The sequence below is a fragment of the Ranitomeya imitator genome, chromosome 2 (genome assembly GCF_032444005.1).
Source record: "Ranitomeya imitator isolate aRanImi1 chromosome 2, aRanImi1.pri, whole genome shotgun sequence".
NCBI lineage: Eukaryota > Metazoa > Chordata > Amphibia > Anura > Dendrobatidae > Ranitomeya > Ranitomeya imitator.
This window is the reverse complement of record NC_091283.1, coordinates 107697554-107721787: the sequence shown is the minus strand read 5'-3', so window position 1 is coordinate 107721787 and position 24234 is coordinate 107697554. Positions and strand designations below refer to the sequence as shown.

General features: G+C 40.5%; 1 protein-coding gene across 1 annotated transcript in view; it reads right to left on the bottom strand.

Moving 5' to 3' along the window:
• The window catches only part of CHRDL1 (chordin like 1), a 202654-nt gene extending 178703 nt beyond the window's left edge, over positions 1-23951 (bottom strand). The window contains exon 1 of the mRNA XM_069747130.1: positions 23827-23951. The gene's annotated coding sequence lies outside the window, so the exon portion shown is untranslated. The remainder of the gene's footprint in view (positions 1-23826) is intronic.
• Positions 23952-24234: the final 283 nt, after the last annotated feature.

Here is a 24234-nt window from a genome sequence, read left to right as displayed (position 1 = left end):
GCCATACGGATTACATACGGAGGATGCCATGCGCAAAAAACGCTGACACACCCTGCCTACGGAGGAGCTACGGACCACTATTTTCGGAACATTTCAGCGTATTACGGCCGTAATATACGGACCGTATTTTCATACTCTGAGTGTGAAGCCGGCCTTATAGTTTATGGTTCTGTTTTCGTGTCTATGAATTGTTGACTGAGTGGTCTACACAAAGTCACTGAGACATGTCCGACTTTGATCTGAGTCTCAGATCAATCTTGCCAGTGCTAGTCTATATATGGGTCCATGAAAAAAAATCAGGCACGACACTGATGCCATCAGTGTGCCGTCTGCTTTTCATGGACATCATCATCATCTATATATAGCATTAGCATATTCTGCAGCGCTTTACAGTTTGCACACATTAACATCACTGTCCCCAATGGGACTCACAATCTAAATTCCCTATCAGTATGTTTTTGGAATGTGGGATGAAACCGGAAAACCCGGAGAAAACCTATGCAAACACAGGGAGAATACACAAACTCCTTACAGATGTTGTCTTTGGTGGGATTTGAACCCAGGACTCCAGCGCTGCAAGGCTAACCACTGGGCAACTGTGCTGTCCTGAACTGTTTGATATCAGAAGCTTGAGAAATCTTCATACTCTTTTTTAACATCCAAGAAAACCTAATGAAACTCTGACTAAGCTCTAATGGTAAAAACTGACATTGGTCAAACTCTGATGACACTGTAATTAAAAACACTTGTGAAACTCAGACTATTTTGTGAATACAAGAAAAATCACTGATGTCTGAATGACACTTTACCCTCCACAATTTTATTAATGCAAAGGCACCAGTATATGTAAATGAGGTCCATTGTGTATTGTTAAAAAGCCATTCACAATTAAACTCTTAAACAGCAGTCAGTGCACAGCTGCCATCATTCAAAGTGACTTATTAACCCCATAAAAAGTTTACCTGTTCTAGTAGGATAGTCCTGACATTTTTTTACTAACATTATAAAGCAAAAGCCATGATCTGTAAACGGCTTACAAACACAGCAAGGGGATCTCATTGTTGAAAGTTATTAGTCAGGAGAAGGGTACAGAACATTTCCAAGGCATTAGGTATACAATGGAACACGGTGAAGACAGTCATCAAGAAGAGGTTTAAATTTGGCACAACAGTAATATTACGTAGAACTGTATTTCCCTCAAATATTGATTAAAAGACAAAAAGGAATTTGGTCCCAGAGGATGCCAAGAGGCCTACTGCAACATTGAAGAAGCTGCAGGAATTTCTGGCAAGTACTGTTGGTGTACTGCATGTGACAATATCCCATAGTCTTGATATGTCTAGCCTGTGGGGTAGGCTGGCAAGACGTAAGCCTTATTTTACAAAGAAAAACATCAAAGCCTGGCTTTGTTTTGTCAAAACCTGCATCAAGTCTGCGAAAAGCATGTTGGAAAATATTTTATAGCCTAATGAGACCAAGAGACCAAAATCCCAAAGGGTATATTTGCCACAAAGCCAATACTGAGCAGCAGAAAGAAGATACCATATCCACAGTAAAGCATGGGGGGTAGCTGTATGCTTTGGGCCTGGATTTTGCCAGGTGGAACTGGGGCATTATTCAAGGTAGAGAGAAATATAAACAGTTCAAACTATCAGTCAATTTTGCATCAAAAACTTCAAAAATTTACTAAACAGTTGAACATGAATGGAAAATTCACCTTTCAGCATGGCAACGACCCTAAGCATATCTCCAAATCATCAAAAGAATGGCTTCAGCTATGGGTTGACCTGAATAAGGAACTATACAAAGAAGATGTCCTCATGATCTGAAAAATGTGGAGCTCTACTGCAAGGAGCAGTGGTCCAAGATTGGCAATTCTAGATGTACCATTCTGAAAGACTCCTACTCAAAAAGACTGAATGCTATCATAAATTTAAAGGGTACTTCTACAAAATATTAAAGAAGCACTGCCATCAAAGTTTTTATCCTTTTAATATATTGCAGTCATCATATTATATAGGACTATGTACCTACAATTGTTAATTATGCCTTTCAAACCTGATAATTCTTCCCTTTTCCATTAGGTTTATGACATCACACAATTAAAAACTGACTAGCTGAATCCTTCTAAGCTCTATGTAGAAACAAGAGGTCAATTTTCTCTGCACAAGTCATGAGTAACTGCAAACATCTATGGCAGGGGGAGGAGGGAGCAGTTGTGTCAGTAGTTAAAGAGGGGAATGAATCACACAGGGACAAGAGACTTCCTGTTTCTACATAGAGTACAGAAAAGAGAAGAATTAGCTGGGTAGAAAGGCAAAATGAGCAATTTTAAGTACACAGTGCTATGTAATATGATAACTGAAGAGGATAAAAACTTTGATGGGAGTGCTTCTTTAAGGGTGTGAATATTTACCCATATTTTGGGTGACATTAAAGGTAGAAAATTTCTCACATGAGTCTTCTTAGTTTCTAATTTTATTTTTTTTAAGACTTTTTACATCCAATGTATGTGTCAGCTCAACTTTTCACACCAGATCCATGCCATTAACCTACTTGGTGTGCAGGAAAAAAATGCGGTGTCAGTTCAAAGCAATGATGTACTTTTTTCAGGACTTTTTTTATTTAAATGCATATGATTTTGGCTAAAAATGATTTTCACAAGTGGATTTCATTAGAGAATGGTGTGTCAGTGCAGAACTGATAGTTATAAAGAACTGCAATGCTCGTGCATTGCAATGCTTTATAACAGTGATCAGACTTGCAAACGTATATCTAACTAATATTTGCTCTATGGGATACCCAGTGTGGGTTAGACCAATTATCAGGAAGATGAATTGGATGGATTTTACTAAAATATATAGGATAAAAGCAAGAACATTAGATAAAACTGTAACCGCTTATAAACATCATAATTTCTTAAGTCATCCCTGACGAAGGAATCCGAGAATTCAAAAACAAGTAGGAAAGTTTGGTCCATTGCGCCACCCAGTCACGTGAGCGATGTTAGGAGTCGAGTTCCCGCCACTGAACAGGGGGAATCTCGAACCATGTCCGCTGCGGTCTCCCATTCTCCTCTAGCTGAAGTGGAGCCTGCTCAGCGGAGACGTCGGTCCCAGCGTCTGGCTCAAGCTGATACTGTGTGCTTGGTTACTGCTGCCTTTCCAGGCTTTGCCTTTGTAGCCAGTGCTGATTAGCAGCGAGAAGGCATTTCAGGGACTAAGTCCTGCTTTTCCCATACTGAGTATGCCCACGGGACGACCTCCCATTGGAGGTCACGGGTCACATGCTCAGGTCCTGCAGCAGCTCCTATTGTACCATTAGGAAGGTGCTTGAGAGCTACAGCTATAAAAGGTTCGCATGGCCGCATGGCCATTCACAAGTATAAACTGGATAACGTGTGTGTGTAGATGAATGTCTGTCGATGGATAAAAGCATCCATCCATCCATTAATCATTCCCATTCATCCATCCATCCATTAATCATTCCCATTCCTAGTGATGACTGCTCGCAAATGGTGGAAGCTACCAAGCGCCCGACAGTGCTACCTGCACACTTAGCACACATTTCTGCTTCTATTCGCATTGCTCGCTTGTACGTCACCGTGCACAATCAGTGCGCTTTCCTGACAGTTGGTCAGTGTAGGGTGGGAACTCCCGCTTGGACTCATCATGTGACTCAAGGCATCCTACAGGCGCGGGCTCAAAAGCCACCGAGGGTCAGCGCGAGTCCAATCACCAGTTTAGTGGGGGTGATTCATAGGGATTCCACTAGTATCTTTTAGCTGCACCCTGTAACTGCTAACAGGGCGCAGCATATTTACGGCAACTCTGTGAAGCAACAGAGTTCGCTTCCATTCACACTGGGTGAGGTCAAACCCACGTGTGAGCAAGCGTCCATCCACCATTACTCAGCTGCAGGTGTCACCTCTGCACGGTGGACCCCGGACTGTGAACGCACCTCATTCTCTAATATTATAATTTTGTGTGTTCCGCCAGTCCTAACAAGTGATTATGTGACTGTGACGTCACGAAAGCTCCTGTTCGATCAGTGCACCTACTGGCTTTTCACAGCAGCATCGCATTCCCGCTGCACACGGGTGATCTCTCACGAAGGCGACCTGTCACCGGCCGGGACAGGGCCCCCTCGCACCTTTATCGCCCCAGCACCACATCGCGGGCCTTATACCACAGCTATTGATCCGGCAATACGACATCACAGGTATTTTTATTGAAAACTTAAGAAATTATAGTGTATCTATACTCAACTGTTCATATACCTGCAATATATATTACTAACCAAGATGATTTATATTCCTTGATAGCCGGCATTTGTCAACTAGGTTTATAAGCGGTTACTGCTTTATCTAAAGTTCTTGCTTTTATCCTATATATTTTAGTAAAATCCATCCAATTCATCTTCCTGATAATTGGTCTAACCAACACTGGGTATCCCATAGGGCAAATATTAGTTATATATACTTGATTTGGTCTAAACGTTCTAGACATTGAAACAGATTTGGTGGCATTGTCCTACTATTTGCAGCAGAGATCACCCTGAATGCTAGCGCCACTAGTTAAGCTATTAGACTTGCAAAAATGAAAGTCACATAAACGGACTACTTATGTTATAAAGTACAAAATTTTAAAAAAAAATTTAAAAAAAAAAATCACAAAATAATAAAAAAAATTATATTAGACCCATAGATTTGTATTTTTATGTAAAAAAGGAGACAAAAAAACGATGTTTTTACATGATACTGCCGAACAACAAGTGGAATAAAATGCGATCAAAAAGACGAATGTAAATAAAAATAGTACATATTGACCTGCAAAAAATATAAGCTGCTGAACAACTCCATCAAAAAAGTTATAGCTTTCAGAATAAAGTGACACAAAAATAACAATTGTTTTGTAAAGTAGTTTTTATTGTGTAAAAGTGCCAAAACATAGTTTCCAAAATGGGGACACTTGTGGGGGTGTTTCCACTGTTTAAGCACATCAGGGGCTGTCAAAATGTGACATGACACCCGCAGACCATTCCATCAAAATCTGCGTTCCAAAACATCACTCCTTCATTTCTGAGCGCTGCCATGCATCCAAACAGTAGTTTTCAACCACATATGGGGTACGTGCCTACTAAGGAGAAATTGCACAGCAAATTTTTAGTTTCATTTTTTCCTGTTCCCCTTGTGAAAATAAGAAAATTGAGGTTAAAAGAACTTTTTTTGTGTGGAAAATTTGATTTTGATTTTCATGGCTCAACATTATAAACATCTGTGAAGCACCTGGTGGTTCAAGGTTCTTAATACACATGTAGATAAGTTCCCTGAGGTGTCATGTTTGGGGGGCTTCCACTGTTTAGGCACATCAAGGGCTCTCCAAACACAGCATGGCATCCGCTAATGATTCCAGTCAATTTGAACTGTGTTCCTTCCATTCCAAGCCTTGTCATGCACTCAAACAGTAGTTTTCCTCCACATATGGGCTATCGGGTACACAGAAGAATTTGCACAACAAATTGTACAGTGCATTTTCTCACGTTACCAATGTGAAAATAAAAAAATTGGGGGTAAAACATTTTGGTGGAAAAATGTGATTTTTTTTTTCACGGCTCAACACCACACATCTAGATACATTCCTTGAGGGGTCTAGTTTCCAATATGGGGTCATATGTGGGGGGTTTCTCACGTTTAGGCACATAAGGGGTTCTCCAAGTGCGCCATGGCATCCACTCTCGATTCTAGCCAATTTTGAGTTCAAAAAGTCAAACCGTGTTGGTCCCCTTCCGAGCCCTGCCTTACACCCAAATAGAAGTTTTCCTCTACATATGGGATATCTGGGTACCTGAAAAGTTAATAAACTTCTTGAATTTGGTTTTGAGGGGTACTATTTTTAGAATGGTGTAAGTTTTGGGAATTGTCTGTAATATTGACTTTTCAAAGTCACTTCAAATGTGATGTGGTTAGTGGTTACTACAAAAATGATTTTGGAAATTTTGCTGGAAAAAGGGGAAATTGCTGGTCAAATTTTAACCCTTCTAAACTCCTAACAGAAAAATATAATGTTTCAAAAATGATGCAGATGTAAAGTAGACATGTGGTAAATGTTTTTTATTAACTATTTTGTGTGACATAACGCTCTGGTTTAAGGGCATAAGAATTAAAAGTTTCAAAATTGCAAAATTTTCACCAAATATCAGATATTTTCACAAGTAAGCGCAAGTCATATCGAACAAATGTTACCACAATCATGAAGTAAAATATGCCTTTAGAAAACATTCTTAGAATCAGCGGGATCCATTGAAGCGTCCCAGAGTTATTACCACATAAAGTGACACTGGTCAGAATTGTAAAATTAGATCATTTGTCATGAAGGTAAAAACAGGCTTGGGGGGTAGTAAAGGGGAAAATCTTCTCGCCAAATGTACATAGCCCACTTTGTGGCCTCCTCCAAAACCCTTAGTGAGGTTAAAACTTCCTAGCTATTTCATATAGTTGAAAAAACCATGCAGATGTAGTAAAAAGTCCGAGAAAATACAGACACAATAACTAAGTTGAGTTGTTTTAAATGTACCTGCTTTTTCTGGCAATTTTACATAATCTGTATCATTTTTTTTATCCATATGAAATAAAGGTTGGATGTTTTAATCTTTCTTTGAGTGCTGAAGACTGCAACAAATGTTTGATGTTTTGTTTGTATAAATAACGCATGCTGTATTTTTCACGAACGTATGATGACATTTTATACCAAAAAGTTACATTATTTTTTAATCCTTTTGAAAATATCTTAGCTAGAGGAAGCAGTGCATTTTATGGCTTTTGCACATGGCCATATTTTCGGTGCGATCTGACAAAATATTGGATCATACTTGGACCATTTTTATGGAGCCATGCGCATGTCAGATGTTTCCTTCAGATGGAGCCCATGTAAATGTAGATATACGGGCAGCACGGTGGCTCAGTATTTAGCACTGCAACCTTGCAGTGCTGGAGTCCTGGGCTCAAATCCCACCAAGGACAACATCTGCAAGGAGTTTGTATGTTTTCCCCGTGTTTGTGTGGGTTTCCTCCCACATTCCAAAGACATACTGATAGGGAATTTAGATTGTGAGCCCCATTGGGGACAGCGACGATAATGTGTGCAAACTGTAAAGCGCTGCAGAATATGTTAGCGCTATATAAAAATAAAGATTATTATTATTATAAACCATTGGACTGCACTTGGATGCCAATGTGGTTAAGCTATATAGGGGGGGGGGGGGCAAAAATCTTTTTGCCCCCAGATGTAGCAAGACATAGAATTGTGTCTGGTTAGGCTGGGGCTACACAGTAACTATGACAATGACATCTCTCACAAGACCAAACTTTGCTGCATTACATCTATATTACAGTAATGGAGTCGCATTGAGATGCCAAGGGTACTGACACATGGACAAGCAAGTCACAACATTTTCCATATAGACAGAAGTAGGACTAAATAAAGACATTTTTTAAAAGCTATATAAATTTGGAATCGTCATTATTGTACTGACCCATAAAATAAAGTTAATGTCACCAAACAGTGAAAGAATTTTAAAACATTCTAAACTTGAAAAACTGCTGAATTCCTGTTTCATTTTTTTGTCTAATTTGTTTGGATCCCAACATAAAAAAAATGTTTTGTGCCTTTGTATAAAAAATGGAGAATGATCTAGAGCATTTCGTGCTTTCAGAGTGAACACCCCTATATTATTTGGTGCTGTAGCGTCTCTGTCTACCTTCAAACAGAACACTCCTGGACTGTGTGCTCCCATACAGGCTCCGTACACATGGCTATGATGCATGCACAGCGCTCCTATTTCATCCATGTTTATTGTCACATAGAAATACTGGATAGCTGCTAATTTTTGGTATTTAACAAACTTACATCTTTTACACTTTGACTGCCAGGCTGCTAAGTTAAAGATCAAATTATTAAAATATTTTAGAGAAAAGAATCAAATCTTTCTCTAGGAAACAAAATCCTGTTATTCAGTTCCAAATGATTTATTAAACATTTCTCTCTACAGATTAAGTAATGGAATGAGACACTTCAAAGGGCTTTTATTTTCCATCTGACCCCTAACATTTTTTCATAGGCATACATTACTTAGAGTTATCTGAACTTAATAGTCTATATTGTAGATTACTGGAAACCTAAATATAAACCATATATTATTATCTGGTTGATATGTAAATTCTAATCTTCTCTAATAATTAGCTGATAACTTTCCCTATAAGCCAGAACAAAAAGTCCTCTGTGGGAGAAGCTCCTATTCTGGTAGACTCAAGCTGATTTTGTATAAGCGGCAATTAATCTGAATGGTTTATCTCTCTCGAAATGCCAACTGTAAGGAAGGTGCCTAACTAGCAATGGCATCCCCTGGCAAAATTAGATGTTACCACCAGTGATGTCTGGCGCAGGACCTGGGATAGTCAACTGATCATCCGCAAGTCACATTCTGGAAAGAGGATTATGTCTGATAAGACTACCTCTTTAACCCCAATCAAGTAAGTTGTTGTACATCTTGAAACCCATATATTATTTGCACTCAGGGATTTGTTAATCATACTAGTAGGTTAAAAGGCTTAATATGGACAAAGAATGTGTGAATGTGAGCTCCATTAGGGCAAGGACTAATGTGAGAGGTAACAGTCTTTTCACTGCAGAATATGTTGGTGCTATATAAGCAACATAAATAATTAATACCGTAATATTACAAACATTTTTTACTCAGATCACAAAGTCATTACTCCATGTAAAATGGAAACAAATGAGTGCCAACTGACATGGTATATCATTATTTGGTTCTTGTTAAGCAGATGATTAGGCCCAAACCACACTATTATCAATCTAGAGATGGGCAGCAATGTTCCTTTTGGAGAGTAGTAGTTCCTTTTGGAGAGTAGTGGCTTTCTCCTTGCAATCCCGACATGCACACCATTGCAGTTCAGTGTCCTCCTATTGGTGGAGTCATGAACATTAGCTAAGTGAAAGAGGCCTTTAGTTGCTTAGAGGTTATCATGAGTTCTTATAATGCCTTGTATGACTTGCTGTTGGAGCAATCATTGTTAGTTAACCACCACTGAGAAGGGCAGTAATAATCTTGTATTTCCTCCATTTGTACACAATTTGCCAGTAGATTGTTGGAGTCCAAACTCTTTATAGGATGGTTTAGTAACCTGTTCAAGCTTTATCTGTGTCTACCAACTATTCTGCATGGTCCACTGAAAACTCCTTTGTTCATGCCTTGAAACAGTTCCACAAACATTTGTTGTGAAGATCAGACTTTAATAGATCCATTATTTAAATAAAATAGGCTGCACACTCACATCTGATTGTCATCCCATTGATTGGTAACACAGACTTTAATTTCAAATTCAAATTAACTGCTAAATCTAAAGGTTTATCTACTTTAAGGATATGTGTGAAAATCTGAAGGTAGTTTTATGTCAAATTTATGGAGAAATAAGGAAAATTCTGAAGAGTTCACAAACTTTTAAGCACTACTATAGGGTTACTGAGCAGGATATGCCAATGTTGCTACAAGACAGATCTGACAATGCTGTGACCTAAATTGTATGCAGTGAGGAAATTATGTAGGCATATGTGGTTCCTGAGCCCTTTGGGTGCATTCAGATGTCTGTGCAAATTGGTCCAAGATTGGATTGCAATGCACTGAGCATTGTGGTCTGAATGCACCCTTAGTCCAAGGTTTATTAACTAGACTTTCTGCCTGTATCAGTCTCTGAGTGTTTATCAGTGTTTTTCCAATAAGTCGGTATGGGTAATTCTGTTATTTATACCACAGTTGCATGGTCCAAAAAGGTGCAAGTTTTGCAAACTCTTAAAGCTTCAAATCTTACATTATACAACCATGCTGGAAATTGGTGCTTCTATAATCCAGACACCTGTTGACATTCAGCTTCTTGGAGAAGGTGAATGTTTCTATCTGTTTGCCAGGTGTCACGACTCTGTTGTCGGGTGTTCTGGGACCAGGGGCTTCTTCTCTGTCCCTAACACTAGGGGTGCCCTAGCTCGTCCTGTTCCTCAGGTTAATTCTGATGGTGAAGGTGCCAGGCCCATGTACCTTGCCTTAGCTCCCAAATCTGCTCTCAGTCTGTACCCTTTTCCCACCCATGGAAGAGGGGAGTAGTAGAATAGCATAGCACACCAATCAGACAAGATAACACGAACAGGGGTAAAGAAAAATACCAAACATACAAATATATTCACATAAACAACAGAGGAATGAACCAGATAGTGGAGGATAGGGTAAAACAAAAGTAGGAGAAGAAAGGAAATTATCACACACTCAAAACCTAGCAACGGTCACAGATAAATCCACCAAACACATTTCTCCAATAACCACCAACAACAACCTCCAGCCATGAGGCATAAGCTATCTCTACAATGAATGCTGTGGCTAGCAGTGCACAGCTAAGAGCCTTAGCTTCAGGAGCTCTCAACAGAGATTAACCCCTGAACTGCCCAAAGAAATTACACTGTTTAAAGGGAACCTGTCACCCCGTTTTTTCAGTACGAGATAAAAATACTGTTAAATAGGGCCTGAGCTGTGCGTTACTATAGTGTATTTTGTGTACCCACCTATGCTGCCGAAATAACTTACCAAAGTCGCCGTTTTCGCCTGTCTATCAGGCTGGTCAGGTCATATGGGCATGGCGACATCGCTGTTTCTTCCCCCAGATCTTGCATATATTTCCGTTGGTGGCGTAGTGGTTTGCGCATGCCCATCTTCTGAATCCACTGGGCAGGAGAAGAAAAAACGCGCGATCGGCGCTATTTCCCTGGTGATCTGTGGGGGCGGCCATCTTCCTGAGGCCGCGCGTGCGCATATGGAGTCCTCTGCTGCCCGGGGCTTCAGGAAAATGGCCGCGGGATGCCGCGTGTGCGCAGATGGAGATCGCGGCGGCCATTTTCCTGACGCCGAGTTCGTGACTTTGGTAAGTTATTTCGGCAGCATAGGTGGGGAATCAGGGTACACAAAATACACTATAGTAACGCACAGCTCAGGCCCTATTTAACAGTATTTTTATCTCGTACTGAAAAAACGGTGTGACAGGTTCCCTTTAATAAGAAGGTGAAGTGCTTCTAATCTGTGCAGGAATAGGAGAAATTAGACTCTGCATTCTTCTGCCTCCTCTCTGTCGCCGTAAACCCATGATACCAGGACTGACTGAAATCAACAGATCCATAAACTACATTTATGCTGGAGAATTGTTCAGTAAATGACAAACCAAAGTTGTTATTCAGTCCATCAATTAAATAACGTCCCTGCCAGCAGAAAAACAGGTTGTCAATATAACGATGGTATAGTATTATGTTATGCCTCACTGCCTCATTATTAAATATACACAGTCCCTCAAGCAACCCCATGTATAGATTAGAGTCAAACAGTGCAAATCTACTGCCCATAGCACAGTCCTTTGCTTACGATTCAAAAGAGAATTACATTAAAATATGTTGTCTTTCAAAATGAATGTTAAACCCTTAAAGAAGCTCTCCCATCAAAATTTTGATCCTCTTAATATATTACAATAATCATATTATATGGCACTATGTACTTATAATTGCTCATTTTGCCTTTCTACACAGCTAATTATTCTCTTTTCCATTAGGTCTATGACATTACATGATTAAAAACTGACTAGCTGAATCCTTCTAAGCTTTATGTAGAAACAGGAAGTCTTTTTTTCCTGCATGAATAGATAAGAAGTTGAAGAGGGGAATGGTAAATGCAGGGACAAGAGACTTGCTGTTTCTACATAGAGAGGAGAAAAGAGAATAATTTACAGGGTAGGAATGCAGTGAGTGAAGGACCTTCGATGACGTCGGGGTCAGGTGACCGGTCACCTGACCGCTCATGTGACCGCGACGTCATCGAAGGTCCTTCACTCACTGCATGGAACGGAGGGAGACGCTAGCAGCGCTGAGAGTCAGGGTTAGTCCGAGGGTGAGTATATCCATGTTTTTTATTTTTATTCTTTATTTTTTACATGAATATGGATCCCAGGGCCTGAAGGAGAGTCTCCTCTCCTCCAGACCCTGGGAACCACACGCCGTATAAGATGACTGGGCGTATAAGATGACCCCCGTCTTATACGGCGGGCATATCCCAAATTCCATATTTTATATGGAAAAGTTGGGGGTCGTCTTATACGCCCAGTCGTCTTATACACCAGAAAATACGGTACATACATTACTGGCATAAAGCGTCAAACATATATATCTACATATGTGTGGTGGTACATACCCGTAGATTAGAAGGTATAAATAAATATACAACCAGCTCGCATCCACCCCGACGCACGTTTCGGCAGATGCTTTTCTCAAGGGGGTGAGCCTTACATATACCCATGTATACAGTATGTAATACTGCCATTAATAGATACTATTGTATGCACCCACTTGCGTCCTTTTTTACGTGCTGAGGGTGTCACAGGGGATATTTTTTTTCTCTCTGCTGGTTTATACCGGTTGTTATCAATAAAGTTCTTTGTGATTTGCATACGATGGGTCTTATGACTGCTTTTTTATGGGTTTTATGGTCAATACAAGTCTATGGAGCGAGGTCTCGCCCACTAAATGGAGCATGGCCGGGAGTATGTATAACGCATACATACCGTCCGGTAACGGGTCAAAAACCAGCAAATCCCAACAGTGCGCAATACGTATGCTGGAGGGATTCGTAAGTCTGCAGTCCTACCCAATATCAGAGATACACATACGCCACAAGTCAGGTGTGTGGGTATGGAGCTGAGCTAGCTCTGATCGATTTTAAGCTTTTAAATGCTGCTGTCAATCACTGACAATGGCATTTAAGTGGTTAAGTTGCTGATGTGTGCATGCACCATTTCCCATCAGCCATTCATGACTCCACAATTTCACTATATAATTGAATACTATAGTACTGCAGTACACAGTATAAATGATCAGTGCACACAGATTCACGTTGGCTAGGTGGATTAAGAAATAAAATAAAAACGAGAAAAAAAAGGAAAAATAAAATAAAAAAATAAACTTAAAGGGAACCTGTCATATCCTTATTAGCATGTAAACTGTCCCAGTGTGTTGGTAGTGATTAGTGATGCAATGTGCATCACTAACACTTTTTTAAAATTCAAATGCTAGATAAACAAATCACAATGGCGCTATTCACACTGTGTCTGAAGCCAAAGCAGCAGGCAATCTGGCAGATGTGGTGTGTGAAACTGCCTTGAAAACAGTAAATGAATGAACAGTGAAAGAAAGATTGCCGCGCTAAGAGGCATTTACAGGAACACGTATGATCCTAAAGAGGGACGGTTCCCTCGAAACACGTCGGGTTGGCCCCTACACACGTCCGTTATCCACGACAGGTGACGTCAATGTTTAACTACGCCCCCATTCACCATGCTACTCCCACAGCGGCGCCATCGGCCGAGGCCAACCGCTGTGATCATCAGCGTCTCTACAGGGTGCTGCAGCTTTGGGAGGACAGTCCCTAATCTGATACACCCGGACATTGTGCAGCATACCACTACACAAGCCCAACCATCCCCCAAAGGATCATACATGTAAATGTAAGTGCCTCTTAGCGTGGCAATCTTTCTTTCACTGTTCACGTTTTTAAAATTAAAAATGGCGCTGTAATCATGTGCAAAAAGCACTTTATATAGTTAGATCGTACCTGCTTATTTAGTCTTAGGGGTGTGCTTCATTTCAGTCAGTCACGGTTGTCACCACCTATGCAATTTAAATGATGTTCCCAGGGTTGCGCAGAAGTCACTCAAATCTGCTTTGAAAAATCCTGAGCTTGCGCAGTATATCATGGAGCTGCGCATGCGCAGTGTTGAAGCTGGGTGTAATACTGTGTTTTCCCAGAGACGCATGTCACGGCGCATGCACGGCTCTTCGATTGACGCGGTGCAACCCAGGGAACATCATCATTCAAATTGCGTGGGTGGCAACAACCTTGACTGAATGAAATGAAGAATGTCCCTATGACCAAATGAGCAGGTACGATCTAACTATATAATGTGCTTTTTTCATATGATTACAGTGCCATTGTTAATGAAAAAAGTGTTAGTAATGCACATTGCATCACTAACAATGCACTGGGGACAGTTGAGGTGCTAAAAAGGAAATGACAGGTTCCCTCTAAATCACCTTATTTTATTTCTATATTTTTAACCCCTTTCTGACATCGGACGTACTATCCCGTCGAGGTGGGGTGGGCCCCTATGACCATGGACGGGATAGTACGTCCAGCGCGATCGGCGGCGCTCACGGGGGGAGCGCCGCCGATCGCGGCCGGGTGTCAGCTGCCTATCGCAGCTGACATCCGACACTATGTGCCAGGAGCGGTCACGGACCGCCCCCGGCACATTAACCCCTGGCACACCGCGATCAAAGATGATCGCGATGTGCCGGCGGTGCAGGGAAGCACCGCGCAGGGAGGGGGCTCCCTGCGGGCTTCCCTGAGCCCCCCGCAGCAACGCGATGTGATCGCGTTGCTGCGAGGGTCTTACCTCCCTCCCTGCCTGCTCGAGCCCCGGATCCAAGATGGCCGCGGATCCAGGTCCTGCAGGGAGGGAGGTGGCTTCACAGTGCCTGCTCAGAGCACGCACTGTGAAGCAGCCTGCACTGCTCTCAGATCGGTGATCTGACAGAGTGCTGTGCACACTGTCAGATCACCGATCTGTATTGTCCCCCCCTGGGACAAAGTAAAAAAGTTAAAAAAAAAATTTTCAAATGTGTAAAAAAAAATTAAAAAAAATATTCCAAAATAATGAAAAAAAATATATATATTATTCCCATAAATACATTTCTTTATCTAAATAAAAAAAAAAATAAATAAAAGTACGCATATTTAGTATCGCCGCGTCCGTAACGACCCGACCTATAAAACTGGCCCACTAGTTAACCCCTTCAGTAAACACCGTAAGAAAAAAAAAAAAAAAACGAGGCAAAAAACAACGCTTTATTATCATACCGCCGAACAAAAAGTGGAATAACACGCGATCAAAAGGACAGATATAAATAACCATGATACCACTGAAAACGTCATCTTGTCCTGCAAAAAACGAGCCACCATACAGCATCATCAGCAAAAAAATAAAAAAGTTATAGTCCTGAGAATAAAGCGATGCCAAAATAATTATTTTTTCTATAAAATAGTTTTTATCGTATAAAAGCGCCAAAACATAAAAAAAATGATATAAATGAGGTGTCGCTGTAATCGTACTGACCCGAAGAATAAAACTGCTTTATCAATTTTACCAAACGCGGAACGGTATAAACGCCTCCCCCAAAAGAAATTCATGAATAGCTGGTTTTTGGTCATTCTGCCTCACAAAAATCGGAATAAAAAGCGATCAAAAAATGTCACGTGCCCGAAAATGGTACCAATAAAAACATCAACTCGTCCCGCAAAAAACAAGACCTCACATGACTCTGTGGACCAAAATATAGAAAAATTATAGCTCTCAAAATGTGGTAACGCAAAAAATATTTTTTGCAATAAAAAGCGTCTTTCGGTGTGTGACGGCTGCCAATCATAAAAATCCGCTAAAAAACCCGCTATAAAATTAAATCAAATTCCCCTTCATCACCCCCTTAGTTAGGGAAAAATTAAAAAAATGTATTTATTTCCATTTTCCCATTAGGGCTAGGGCTAGGGTTAGGGCTAGGGTTAGGGCTAGGGTTAGGGCTAGGGTTAGGGCTAGGGTTAGGGCTAGGGCTAGGGCTAGGGTTAGGGTTAGGGCTAGGGTTAGGGCTAGGGTTAGGATTAGGGTTAGGGCTAGGGCTAGGGCTACAGTTTGGGTTGGGGCTAAAGTTACAGTTAGGGTTTAGATTACATTTACAGTTGGGAATGGGGTTGGGATTAGGGTTAGGGGTGTGTCTGGGTTAGAGGTGTGGTTAGGGTTACTGTTGGGATTAGGGTTAGGGGTGTGTTTGGATTAGGGTTTCAGTTATAATTGTGGGGTTTCCACTGTTTAGGCACATCAGGGGCTCTCCAAACGCGACATGGCGTCCGATCTCAATTCCAGCCAATTCTGCGTTGAAAAAGTAAAACAGTGCTTCTTCCCTTCCGAACTCTCTCCCGTGTGCCCAAACAGGGGTTTACCCCAACATATGGGGTATCAGCGTACTCAGGACAAATAGGACAACAACTTTTGTGGTCCAATTTCTCCTGTTACCCTTGGGAAAATACAAAACTCGGGGCTAAAACATATTTTTTGTGGGAAAAAAAAAGATTTTTTATTTTCACGGCTCTGCGTTATAAACTGTAGTGAAACACTTGGGGGTTCAAAGTTCTCACAACACATCTAGATGAGTTCCTTAGGGGGTCTGATTTCCAAAATGATGTCACTTGTGGGAGGTTTCTACTGTTTAGGTACATTAGGGGCTCTGCAAATGCAATGTGACACCTGCAGACCATTCCATCTAAGTCCTCATTCCAAATGGAGCTCCTTCCCTTCCGAGCCCTCCCATGCGCCCAAACAGTGGTTCCCCCCCACATATGGGGTATCAGCGCACTCAGGACAAATTGGACAACAAATTGTGGGGTCGAATTTCTCCTGTGACCCTCGGGAAAATACAAAACTGGGGGCTAAAAAATAATTTTTGTGGGAAAAAATTTTTGTTTTATTTTTACGGCTCTCCATTATAAACTTCTGTGAAGCCCTTGGTGGGTCAAAGTGCTCAGCACACATCTAGATAAGTTCCTAAGGGGGTCTACTTTCCAAAATGGTGTCACTTGTGGGGGGTTTCTACTGTTTAGGTACATTAGGGGCTCTGCAAACGCAATGTGACACCTGCAGACCATTCCATCTAAGTCTGCATTCAAATGGCACTCCTTCCCTTCTGAGCCCTCCCATGTGCCCAAACAGTGGTTCCCCCCACATATGGTGTATCATCGCACTCAGGACAAATTGGGCAACAAATTTTGGGGTCCAATTTCTCCTGTTACCCTCAGGAAAATACAAAACTGGGGGCTAAAAAAATAATTTTTGTGGGAAAAAAATTTTGTTTTATTTTTACGGCTCTGCATTATAAACTTCTGTGAAGCACTTAGTGGGTCAAAGTGCTCACCACACCTCTAGATAAGTTCCTTAGGGGGTCTACTTTCCAAAATGGTGTCATTTGTGGGGGGTTTCAATGTTTAGGCACATCAGTGGCTCTTCAAACGCAACATGGCGTTCTATCTCAATTCCTGTCAATTTTGCTTTGAAAAGTCAAATGGCGCTCCTTCCCTTCCGAGCTCTCCCATCCGCCCAAACAGTGGTTTACCCCCACATATGGGGTATCAGCGTACTCAGGACAAATTGTACAACAACTTTTGGGGTCCAATTTCTTCTCTTACCCTTGGGAAAATAAAAAATTGGGGGCGAAAAGATAATTTTTGTGAAAAAATATGATTTTTTATTTTTACGGTTCTACATTATAAACTTCTGTGAAGCACTTGGTGGGTCAAAGTGCTCACCACACCTCTAGATAAGTTCCTTAGGGGGTCTACTTTCCAAAATGGTGTCACTTGTGGGGGGTTTCAATGTTTAACCACATCAGGGGCTCTCCAAACGAAACATGGCGTCCCATCTCAATTCCAGTCAATTTTGCATTGAAAAGTCAAATGGCACTCCTTCGCTTCTGAGCTCTGCCATGCGCCCAAACAGTGGTTTACCCCCACATGTGGGGTATTGGCAAACTCAGAACAAATTGTACAACAATGTTTGGGGTCCATTTTCTCCTGTTACCCTTGGTAAAATAAAACAAATTGGAGCTGAATTAAATTTTTTGTGAAAAAAAGTTAAATGTTCATTTTTATTTAAACATTCAAAAAATTCCTGTGAAGCACCAGAAGGGTTAATAAACTTCTTGAATATGGTTTTGAGCACCTTGAGGGGTGTAGTTTTTAGAATGGTGTCACACTTGGGTATTTTCTATCATATAGACCCCTCAAAATGACTTCAAATGAGATGTGGTCCCTAAAATAAAATGGTGTTGTAGAAATGAGAAATTGCTGGTCAACTTTTAACCCTTATAACTCCCTAACAAAAAAAAATTTTGGTTCCAAAATTGTGCTGATGTAAAGTAGACATGTGGGAAATGTTACTTATTAGGTATTTTGTGTGACATATCTCTGTGATTTAATTGCATAAAAATTCAAAGTTGGAAAATTGCGAAATTTTCATAATTTTCGCCAAATTTCCGTTTTTTTCACAAATAAACGCAGGTACTATCAAAGAATTTTTACCATTGTCATGAAGTATAATATGTCACGAGAAAACAATGTCAGAATCACCAGGATCCATTGAAGCGTTCCAGAGTTATAACCTCATAAAGGTACAGTGGTCAGAATTGTAAAAATTGGCCCGGTCATTAACGTGCAAACCACCCTTGGGGGTAAAGGGGTTAAATAGGAAAAGACATTTGATATTGCTGTAAAGCACCATGGAATAAATGGCGCTCTAGTAATAAATAATAATAATATTTTTAAAAGTTCAATCTACCAAGATATAAAACTGCTTCAAACATATGTTAAAAGTCAAAAAGAAAAAAGTTAAAATGCAAAAACATCTTTTTTTCGGTTGTTGCACTACCCACAAAAGATACAATAAAAAGGTGATTAAAAGCGACAAAGGCTCATCACCAATACGTGCGTTGGGACTGGTACCATTCCAGCAGGAGAGGATCTGTGATGGGTTTGTGTGCAACATACTTACCTCATTACATATTCGTATATTTATTGAATTTCTACTGCACTGCCTTCATGCTACTTCTGTGACACCATGTACATACAGCTCGGGCAAAAATTAAGAGACCGCCACATCAAAACCCTGTCATGGGCAGCCCAATCTCCAGACCTGAACCCCATTGAAAACTCTGGAATGTAATCAAGAGGATGGTGGATCGCCTCAAGCCATCAAACAAAGAAGACGTGCTTACATTTTTGCGCCAGAAGCAGTGTGAAAGCCTGGTGGAAAGCATGTCACAACGCATGAAAGCTGTGATTAAAAATCATGGTTATTCCACAAAATATTGATTTCTCTTCTTGAGTTAAAACATTAGTTTTGTTGTTTCTAAATTATTATGAACTTGTTTTCTTTGCATTATTTGAGGTCTGAAAGCACTGGGGGGGTGGGTAATTTTGTCCATTTTTCTTTGTCAGAAAAATAATACAAAAATTATTGCTTGGAAATTTGGAGACATGTTGTCAGAAGTTTATAGACTAAAGGAACAATTTACATTTTGCTCAAAAATATACCTATAAAGAGAAAAATAAGACAAACTGAACATTTTGCAGTGGTCTCTTTTTTTTGCCAGAGCTGTATATGTGATGTCCTCTCGTGCTGTGTATGTCACTTTTTTTTCAAATGCTCTGTCCATTTCCCCATTTTTTAATGTTTTATTCAAATAAAGTCTTTGATATATATTTCATACTTATGGGCTTATAACCATTTCTTCCACTGTTTGCTCTCCTTCTTGGAGAGCAACTATCACTAGTCTGGGGCTGACCTTTTTTACTTATTAATAGAGTGGATAACCTCAGACTGGTGTATTTTCTGAATGTTGCCCATTAATAAAAAAGGTCCAAGTGTCCCCCTTAAGGATTCAACTGATCAGAAAAAGTCAGGTTTTAACTTCCGGATTATATGTTCCTTCATGTTCTTTAATTATGAAGGGGGTTAAATGTCTGATAGATTAAAAAAAAAATAAAAGGGAATAACTATTTTTCTATTCGCACATCAACATATTCTGCTGACATAAACATTGCTCTACTTACAGCAGTAACACATCTTATACCCCTACATGTGTCATAACAAGCTAGGTGCCAATCCTCAACTCTTAGAAACGGAAAGCAACCGGCCAATTCTCTGTTATTAAATCTTACAACTAACTAGAGCCAAACCGCTGAACACTGAATCCAGGTAATTCATCTAATAAAATGCTCAGTGTAGTAAAATAAATTGACTCGCAGCACCCGAGTAATTAATAAAAATAATGTCTGGTAGAATATCAATACTTCCCTGTAGAATTGGCTGACGAGCTGGAGGAGATACACAGTAGGTACACATATTCTGTGCTGATTTTGCACAAATAATAACACAGAGGTGACTCATAAAACATTGTTGCCATTATGTTATGGTTATGTGTTGACTGATGTCATCTTTGGAAGTGGCGTTATTAATTACTACAACAGCACATAACACATAGGTATCAGATCTTTGTTACGTAAATGTGCTGTAAGTGGGATATTAAAATATTTGTATGCAAAAGTCAATCTTAAAAGTTTTAAGTGAAGCATTAGCTTCCATTCAGTACAGACTCAGGATCATAATATAAATGATAATATTTCTTCCACAATGCATAGGAATGGGTCGCATTGAAAAGCCACAAATTAGATCAAGTCTGTAGCTACTGGATGTACAGAGAATAAAGTCAGTCCTTGTTCTTATGGTGCTCATATCTCAGGGGCAGTGTTGGATTGGGGTGCTAGGGGCCCACCAGAATCATGATGTTGGGGGCCCACTTTTCAGCTACATGCAATATTACCTGGTCCTCGTTTACAAATTTGACTATGCTTTTATATAATAAACTGGGTAGTTTGATAAGGCGGTTACCTGGGATTTTTATATTACTGGCCTCAGGATAGGTCATCAATATCTGACAATGAGCTGTTCCAGGTGCGGATGGTGGTCAGGTTGTGCTGAGCAGTGGAGCTGCACAGCCCAACTCCTTCAACTCCATAGTGGTGGCGGCCAGGTACTGCACATCCACCCCCTGGGCAGTACATGGCCGTGGCCACTAATCCATTGACGGAGTTATGTTGTGCAATTCTACAACTCAGCACATCCGGCAGCTACCGCCACTGGCAACAGCTGATTGGTGAGGGTCCTGTGGGTGTCACAACCCCACTGATCAGATATTGATGACATCCTCAGGATAGGCCAGCAATATATACCATCACAGACTACCACTTTAAATGAGGAGATGCTGCCTTTGTCAATAACTGTTGCATTAAGTGTGCATGTAGGGAGGTGGGGTCCCACTCCGCACAGGGAGCCCCAAGGGTGTTTACGTGTTCTTCTATGGCACAGTCTGAGGAGTTTAGCCAAAGGGTTGCTGGACGAGCAAGTAAGACATACGTGGTGTGTGCCGTGGGGATACCAACAAGGCACTCTGTCTTAAATCTCTGCCATAAATACAGTTTATCTACAACGATGCATAATGTCACAGACAATCAGAAGCTAAGAATTCTTGAAGAACACCTGTAAAAGAGAATTTCCACGACTTTAATACTGATGACCGATCCAAGCAAATGAAGGTGCCATTCACAGCCACCACACAAAGTTGTTATCCTTCATGTAGCAGATCACTGGTGGTGTGATGGGTCAAACCCACTGATACTGATGACGTATTCTGAGGATAGGTCACCAATAATAATGTCATGGAAAGCAACTTTAGTCAAGTCAGTAGGTTTTTGGATTGGGAAAATATGTGAACATATCCACTTTATTCAAGCCACAATGTTATATGGGAAAATTAACCCCTGCAAAGCAAATTGTCTTCAAAATAAATTTATATTAAGAGAGTTGCTAGAAATGCCATGTCGGGCGTCAGATCGAGTTTCAGCATAAAAACTTCTATACAATTCTTTACATGCTATAAATATAAAAACAGACTTGTTAATTACGTTCTCGTACACACTGTGCTACATAGTTACAACATAGAGAAGGGGTATGTAACCAGCTCACCAGTAATCACCGCAGGTGCACGGAACTCCGCTGCAGACAGGCGAAATGTTCATACTTGAAGAAAAGGATCACAGTTCCAGCTCCTTAAAACGATTAGTTTATTAAGTTCAAAAATATAAAATCCAAATATCCAAAGTGAGTAAACTCCCAGCGGTTGGTGCTAAGATAGCGAAGACTGACTGGCAACGCGTTTCGATCACATTGATCTTTATCCGAGCCACCTCCAAATATCAATGGATATTTGGATTTTATATTTTTGAACTTAATAAACTAATCGTTTTAAGGAGCTGGAACTGTGATCCTTTTCTTCAAGCTACATAGTTACGCCACAGTCTTGTCTGTACACATAGTTTACATAATTTACAGTAAAAGTATGTGAGTAAAGCAACAAAGTATAAAACAAATCGATAATAACATCAGTCAGTAAATTCTATGTAGCATAAAAGTGCTGTGTTGTCCAGGATTTACACACTGACTGACACTTTTTAGGCTTCTTTCACACTAGCGTCGGAATCTCCCCGTCGCAATGCGTCAGGGAGAGATTCCGACGCTAGCGTTTAACGCTTTGCACAATGGGTGCAGCGGATGCATTTTTCCGGCGCATCCGCTGCCCCATTGTAAGGTGCGGGGAGGTGGGGGCGGAGTTCCGGCCGCGCATGCGCGGTCGGAAAAAGCGGTCCGTTGGGAGAAAAAAACGTTACATGTAGGGGGTTTTTTTTCCGACGGTCCGCCAAAGCACGACGCATTCGTCGCAAGACGGATGCGAAGTGTGCAAATCCGTCGCAAATGCATCGCCAATAGAAGTCTATGGGGAAAAAACGCATCCTGCAAGCACTTTTGCAGGATGCGTTTTTCTGCAAAACGACGCATTGTGACGGATTTACAAAAAACGCTAGTGTGAAAGTACCCTTAGATGTCAGGTTATATTAAAACATTAAATCATTTTCTACTAGCCAAGATTTATATCCGGCACACACCCTAGCATCACATTTGCAATTCCAAATAAAGCATAATTTGCAAAATATAATCTAATTATCCTGCACAATTTTCCCTTTCACTACAGTCTAAGCATGGGGTTATCATAGTCAATGTATCAGACAGATAAAGTAGGGGTGTTCAAGCAAATTCCACCATAAAACAAAGTGTTTAAGAAAAACAATTTTTTGGCATTGCAACTTAACCTGATATAAGTTGCATCTCATGAAGTACAATAGGGTTTGAGCCCGTAGAAGCGCGTTGACAGCTCGAAACGGCCGTCGTCCTTCACCTTATGCCGCTCAATCCCTCTCTACTGTGTTGTTTGTTACATTGATGGAATAAATAATTTTACTACAGAGCCTGGGAGTGACGCGTTTCACTTTTTTCTAGGATGGCATTGACATACAATAGGGATTAGTTTTGCCACTTCTGTATTATACTGCAAGCCTCCTTTTCATTGTATAAAGAGGAACTAAACAGTAACAACCACCTGAGTCCCCCAAAATGACCCCCATATACCACTACTAGATTTCTCAAAGAATTTAAGGATGAAATGGATCGCCTGTCCTAGTAAAATTATCATCCAGACTAGGCGCTAATTTGTCGCACCATGCAAAACGTATGTAAGTTTTTAAAGAACCCTACATGCAGCATTTATAGGTGTAGTCTCATCACGTCCTTTTAAAATACATTTTATACAGAAATAGCTCAATTGACCATTTATAGACATTTCTGAATATAAAGAAGTATTTTCTTCAGATGTTTCAAATGGAATATATAAAACTTTATGACGGAATTTGATACATTGTATTCCACAAAGTCATAGCAGGAAAATACAATGCATTCTTTTAGCTTCATATAATAACCATGTGTCCCAAACGGGATGCACTTTCCACAGTAAGATTATTGTAATGAACTATGAAACTTAAAATCACAGAAACGATATTTATATTGATTATTACATCATATTTAAGGGCTATTGATTTATTTGCAGAACAAACTTACACACGTTTTTCAGTACTAATACAGAATGTACTCCCCAGCAGCAAATATGACAGATTACTCACCTTCTTAAGATGTGTCAGTGTTTGATGCCGGTTCTTCCTGACAGAATGTATTATAAATAATCCAGTGACTTAGTGTCTCTGTTGCAAAGTGCTGTTCTTCAGTATGGAGCTCCTTGGTTCTCCCTGGGGAAGGCAGTTGCAGGCAGAGTGTGTGGAGAGGGAGGGCAGAGCTAGTATCTGACTCATTGATTGCCAGAGCTGGGGTACCTGCCTCCCCTCACTCCTCCTCCCTCTTCCCCCACCTCTGTCTGTCTCGCTTTCTATCTGGAACTATTGGACACCTGCTACTGGATGTAGGTGTAACGTTCAACCACCCAGAGGAAAAGGGGTGGCAAAAGTAAAATTAAATAAAGTATATTTTACACCCATATTTTTGTATTTTTTTTAATTTGCTTTAGAGGTGCCGCA